Below are 7,017 nucleotides of genomic sequence, written 5' to 3' on the forward strand. Positions count from 1 at the left end.
CACACGTGGGTCAAATTCACCTGTTGTCCATGTGCTGTTTTCCTGCTTCACAGGCTGAAGGTTTCTCCCCTGATACTAACAACCCCATGGGATGTAGGGGTCTGAGAGATCCCCACTAGAGCATGATCCTACATGACAGATGTGTTAGTACTGCAAAATTCCTTAAACAGTATTACAGGGCTTGTGAATATGATCAGAAACATTTGCTGACCTTCAAAAGAGGATCAAGGTTATTTTTCAAGGCAGTTTATGTAGTTTACCTACATAAAATTAAAAGAACAACCAGATTTTCAAACAGCTGTAACAAAAACAAGACTTTGGAAAAAAAGGCAAAGGCAGTATAACATTTATTGAAAAGTTTTCATTGTAAACAAGTTGCAAGTAACACCAGAATATAAAACTGATGCAAACCTTCATTTTGCTGCAGAAATAAAAGCATATTTTGAAAACCTGGAAGCGAGTTTGTAGAAAATGTATGTATAAATAAAAATGATTGTGACTATGGGGGCAAAGACAAGGGGAGTAATGATAACAAAACTATCATATAGTTTTATTCGTGTCTTATGAGTGTTCTCAGAGTTAATGGTGAAAGTGTTAGAAAGATGAGAGAATTTTCACCACTATCTTAATCACCAGCTTCCCTGCACCTAAAAATGTGGTAAAGGTGTAGGATTTAGCCCTTCCCATAGAAGACTTGGCTTTTGACTGGTGTCTGATAGGACACGAAAGACTATCTGAAAAGATCCTGGGAGCTGTGGGTGGAGCTTCAGAGGAAGTGGAAACACAGCTTACCAAGACAATGAAGTGCCAAAGGGTGAAGCACAAGGTCAGTTTGTATTTACAGTTAAAATGAGAGGCTTCTGTCGTCAGCCCTGTAAAAGAATTGGTGGAGTAGGGAGGATGGAGTGACTGTGCTGTGATGCTGTCCTGACTTTTTTGGGTTGTGCTTCATTTTTCTTTTTCTTTTTTTCACATACTCTCATCAGGCAGCAGAAATGTTCCTGTTCATCCCTTGCAAAGCAATTCAGTTGGTTTTGCAATATGTCTGACTACTTCAAGGGAGAGTTTAGGAGTTTACACACACCTACACAGGAGAAAACTTCTAAGACATTTTGCTTTCCAAAACCAAACTATTGATTTAAGAGAAAGAAAGCACAGAAAAGACCACTAGTTGGATGTATAAAGTAGATAAATATAGACTAGAGAAAGATGCACATGTTTAGTAGCAAAGCTAAATCATCAGTGGAAGAATTTCTCGAGAGATGCGATAGATTGAATATTTAAATGAATGAAAGAAGTCCCTGAGGTGGATTCATTGGTCTAGATTAGAGAGAAGGTCAAATGATTATCTAGAAGATAAATGGTCCCATCTGACCTTAAATTCATGTATTTATTAAAAATAAACAAACACCAAACAGATTTACAGCCTCATTTTCCCTAGTACTTTAGCAAAGAGAGAGAAAACCAGCACCACAATATGGATATTCTCTCCTGCCACAGGAAAGGAGCAAGGCTGTCCTTGCCTCTTAGGCAGCAGGGGTTTGTGGGTGTGTATGTGCAAAGATCTAACCAAGGGTGGAGCTTTTATTGGAAGTCTGTTTAATAAATAAAAAAGATTATTGCTGAGGGGGTTCTTTTTAAGAGGTCAGTTCTAGTGGTGGGTGGAATGATCTCAATTACCCGTGGCTTACTGGCAACATAGATAATAAAAATAATAATTATAAAAGTATTTAACATATAACATTTATTTTATTGTTGTATTTATATATATAAAACAAAGTTATGGTAATTTTGGCTACTTGAAACTGTAGATTGATTAAGGGGTGCTCCTTAAGTGAGATTGCTTATGTGATATATAATGAAATTCTGATAAGTTTACAGTACCTCAAGCTGATTAGCCAGTAAACAGACACCTGGAATTACTAACCACACTTAAAAATGTGGGTGCCACCTTTAAGCACAATAGTAGCACCAAGCAGATGCTGTTATGTCATCCTCATGGGGATAGCATCCCAGGAATCCAGTCCGTGGTCTGTTTGATGTAGGGAGAATACAGGGCCTGCTGAGGCTGCTGAAAATCCATAAATAGCACTGGGATCTGAAACATATTTCCAGGGAAAACTTGCTCTGCCTCCCAGCGAGCAGAAAGTTTTCTACCACCAGCTCTGGGATAGAGCAATGTGTACGAGATCCAGGTGTAGACAAATTCAAAGTTAAATGGTCATCTCACTCTGGCTTGGTTTTAAACGAAGTGAAGAATAATGCATCAGCTCATCCAAATAACATACCTTGTAAATTGAGAAAACTGCTGAGGGGATCTTTTAGGGCAAGTTTTTTAACTCACTAGCACTTAATTTCATGAACGTGTCAGATAGCTGCAAACCATTCAGGTTTTGATGGTTTCAAAGTGGCTGCCGATTTTAGTTGCCTAATCTGCTGTGTGAAGATATCCATGCTCTACTCACTCCCTTCCTTGAGTTTCAGTGAGGGCTGCTGCATTTAAAATAATGTGCAAGGACAGAGGTGAGCTCCTTCCTGGGTGACGATATAATATGATATGGTGATAATGTTTTATAATAAATATTCTTTTTCCTCGGAGAGAAAAGGAATGGTGAAGGTGTTTGCCTACTGTCTCCTTGTCTCCTGAAACTACCATCAAACTGCGACACAATATATTTTAGCTTCTGTTTTAATTTAGAGAAAATTTTATTTTTAAAATATGCCTTAATTAGTTTTCTCACCTAAGAACTGTCTCTTTGAAGACCTGATCCAACTTTGTTGTCATTAATGGAAAGCCTCCTGCAACTGTGTATATAACTGGATCACTGTTTGCCTGCATTTGACAAGATTTTCTCATGAATGGAGTGAATCCAGGGGTTGGCTCACAGTCGTGCTCAACATGGTAATTTTCTTCTGTTTTGCTGTTATTGTGTCAGTTTTGAGTATCTTTCTTTTCAAAGGAAAATAGGGATTTTAGTTTATTTACGAAACAAATGTCAGATGAATCAAATTCTTCTCTTAGATCTTCACTTCTCATAAGTCTTTTTTTTGAAAATAGCAACAAAACTACCTGAAGCATCCATTCATATACTCAGAAATAGTTTATGGGGACACTGAAAGACACTGATGTTATCTTTTTAATATTGTAAGGAATAATCCTATTAAAGAAGAAACAAGGAAAACTGTTATGCCCACAAGGCAGAATTATCCAAAGTTGATTGGAGCAGCTCAGGTTACTCTACAAAGCCCGAGCTGTGTGCTGGTCTATCTTTCCATCAGGGCTTGGTGAATGAGCAATCATTTGTGGATTCTGCTCATCTCTCTTTGCGAACTTTGTTCAGTGGAATTAGATACAACTTTGACAAATTAGAAGTGCCCCTTAGCCCCACTGTCCCTGCCCCAGCACAGTCTTCCAATTGTGCCTAGGTTTCTGAAGTTTGGCCACGTCAGAGCTGTCAATGGCAGGCCTTCCACAAGGCTACACATTTTAATAAGGGAATCTGTCAGCACTGGCTTCGCCAGGTCTTGCAGCCTTCTCTTAATCCGCAGTGCAAACCACCCTTCCCTTTGCCTTCACTCTGTTGCAACATACTTGGACTCTGAAATAAATATCCCCTTTGTTTACAGTGTGCCCGCAACAAAATTAACCTTTGGGATTAATTGCAACACAGAATGGGCTGCGTTTCATCTTTCTCTATAGCACAGGTTTGGGATTAAACAGAACTCAGCCACCTGCCTAACCAATGCCTGTTGCTTTTTTGCTCATGGTTTCTTGAAAGGTGGTGCTGGTTACAGAGCTCTGTCATTTTTTAGAAAATTAATGGAAATTTGAAGTGGAGGCTTTTGGCACCAGTACCTCTGCAGATGACTTGGGGCAACGTAACTCCCAGCTCTACATAAAACCTGTACCCACGACTGGACCATGAGGTCTGGGGTTAGCTCAGGAAACTGGCACTGCTGAGAAGAGTACCACCAGTGATGCACAGTCTTCAGCAGTACTGAGGAAATTGCTCTGGCCCAGGGTTTTCTAATCTGTACCTTGCCTTATTTATTTATGTATTTATTTTTCTTCCCCTCCTTGTAGGGTGTTTGGTAAACCTGTCATACTGGTAGGGCTGGAAATTAACAGCAAGTTCTTTGTCACAAAATTGAAAAGTACAAGTTCTTTGCTTTGCCCTGCCATCTCTTGTGTGACCCACCACCGCCCTATGCCCTCCATGTGGACGAGCTTTTGGCCCTAAAGAGACTGGGAAGTTACTTTATGGTCCTTGTCTGAACCCATTTGCCAAGATGGGTTGTTTTAACTAGATGAAGTGATGGAACTTTAGCATCTGCTTACTGGCCCCACAGAGATTGGCCTGAGACAGGTGGCTGGAACACCTCTCCTAGAAGGACAAGTTGAGAGTTGAGGTTGTTCAGCCTGGAGAAGAGAAAGCTCTGGGGAGACCTTATTGTGGCCTTCCAATATCTGAAGGGGGTATACAAGAAAGCTGAGGAGGGACTATTTACAAGGGCTTGAAGTGATAGGATGAGAGGCAATGGCTTCAAACTGAAAGAGGGTAGGTTTAGATTAGAAATCAGGAAGAAGTTCTTCACTGTGAGGGTGGTGAGACACTGGAACAGGCTGCCCAGGGAGGTTATGGATGCTGGATGTGTTCAAGACCAGGTTGGATGGAGCTTTGAGCAACCTGGTCTAGTGGGTGCTGTCCCTGCCCATAGCAGGGGGGTTTGAACTAGGTGATCTTTAAGGTCCCTTCCAACTCAAATCATTCTTTGAGAGAGGTCCTTCAGTTTCGTATGGGCAACTGAACCTGCTGCACTGCTGCCATAAAATTGTTATGCTTTCTCTTTGGCTTGTGATACTTCCAGAAACTGTCATCTGTATTGAGGTGTGATGTCCCTTGGTCACTTGCTAGAAGTCAAAAGATGATCTTGTTGATCTCTTCAGAAAACATCATTATTGGTGCCCTTTACTGCCACTGAGAATAAATCTCCCCTATGTAGCCAACTGTCAGTTTACCTTTGAAGGAAAATGAAGGTTATCTGCATGCTGCTTATATCTGTGCATGTACCCCCCCTTATTTTATGTAACAGTCAGTGTTGTTCAGTCTTAAACCCATGTGAGAAACGAGTTTTAAACTCACAGTTAAGAAAGTTCCCCCAGTGTTGGGGAAAATAAGAAACTGGATAGAGAAGAGACACACTATCAGACCTTTCATTGAAAAGATGATTTCAGTGTGAGTGTACAAGTTATTTAACACCAGAGAATCCACAGAGGAAGGAAGCTCATAATGCTCCTGCTGCCAGAAAACTTTCAGACTTATGTTGTCTTAGACACAGAAGTCAATCAGCCATGAGAACCGAATAAGAAAGAAACCAGCCTTGATTAGTTCCAATCCTCATGGTGCTATTTCTGTCATTTATGGTTGTTCTGGAAGCAGAGATGGCTTCCTAGTGATGCATGTGCTCCACGCCTTCATCACCTCAGGGTTAGTGCTCGGTGCTTGGAGCTGCTCTTGCAAAGGACTTCGGCGAGCACCGCCTGTAGCAACCTTTCTCTTGAAGGTCACCTACTATTAGCCCATAAATCTTGAGCTTTGTGCTCAGTTCTGGGTACCTGTTTATTTCAGGATATAATTCAAGGTGTTGGTTATGATCTTATTAAGCCCTTAAAGGCTTGGGACAAGGTTAGCTGAGAAAATTGCTTCTCCCTCCCGGCCCCACTTCATGCCCTATCCTGGGAGTTATGATCTGTTGGGTTCCTGTGATTATTCTCCCTGCAGTCAGCAGCACGGCTGTGTCAGTGAGGCAGAGCCTGTGCCTCTGAAACATGGGGCTCCAGCAGCCTCAAAAAGTTCAGGTTTACTGAATGCAATATGAGGCAACCAACTTCAGTTAACATTTTGAAATTTCCTTGGCTTTTTTCTGTGATGAGGTCTGCAGGCTCTGTTCTGTGGTGGCCACATCATGGACTCCAGTATTCGCTGCTTTCTGCCTCCTTGCTGCTGAGTGCCCCACCGTTGTGGTGTGTGTTTTGCAAAAGCATAATGGATAAAAACTCATGCAAGTGTTAACACATGTTGTTGTGAGATGGAACATGGCAGATGGGATCATGCCCTATGACTGCTCGTGCTGTAGCTTGGGAAACCTGGAGCAGTGAAGCCTGAGAACTGAGCTCCAGAGACAGCTGGGGTGATACTGGAAAGGTCAGTGGAGAGTGCCAGAGGTTTGACGAGCTGCTCAGGGGGGCAGGAGAGGCCAAGAAAGGCATGATAAGAAATTAAAGCAGTGAGGTGGTGAGAGGAGTTAAGAAGTGGGTGCTGAGACTCCCTTGGAAGTTCCCTTGAGAACCTTATTAAGAGAAGGTTCACTGCAACTCTTAGTGAGGGGAAGAAAAAAAAAAACAACTTTTTTTTTGGATGGTGCAAATGTTTCTTCCTATGTTAAACCTGGAAGGTCCTTTGTGTCAACTCTTGTACACTTCAGGAAAAGATGTTTAAAATACTGGTACAAAGTGAACTGTTTTTTTTTTTACACATCTTTACCTCACAGCTGATCTTAACTGCATCAGTAGAACCTCCTGTGGCCCTTCCAGTGTTAAGCTACTTGTGTCACACCTGTTTGATTTCCTTTTTGTTGGACTGCTATCAGAAAGGAAACAAATAACAATATCTTACATTTTCAAAAGAAAACATTGCATCCTTCCCACTCCCTTTGCACACAATCTGATCTGAAAGGTCTCGCTGATATTTGTGTTATAGATGGAGATTTCACATCGCTGGGTGGTCCTGAGTTACACACCACGAGTTTGTAATACCTAGAGCTAGCAGTTAGAGTCAGCACCAGCTTGTCAGGGTGGGGCCAGCCAGAGAACGACAGTGCTTGCAACAACTTTTGAGGTTTTAAAATATTTGGTTTCGTTCATCATTAAAACGGAGGCAAGGGCTCCCGAGCGTTTCACAGGAGGGAGTTTTGTGAAAGAGGTCAAGTTTATGATTTCTTTCCTTCCCAGTGACA

The sequence above is a fragment of the Merops nubicus genome, unplaced genomic scaffold, assembly GCF_000691845.1.
Source record: "Merops nubicus isolate BGI_N331 unplaced genomic scaffold, ASM69184v1 scaffold4756, whole genome shotgun sequence".
NCBI lineage: Eukaryota > Metazoa > Chordata > Aves > Coraciiformes > Meropidae > Merops > Merops nubicus.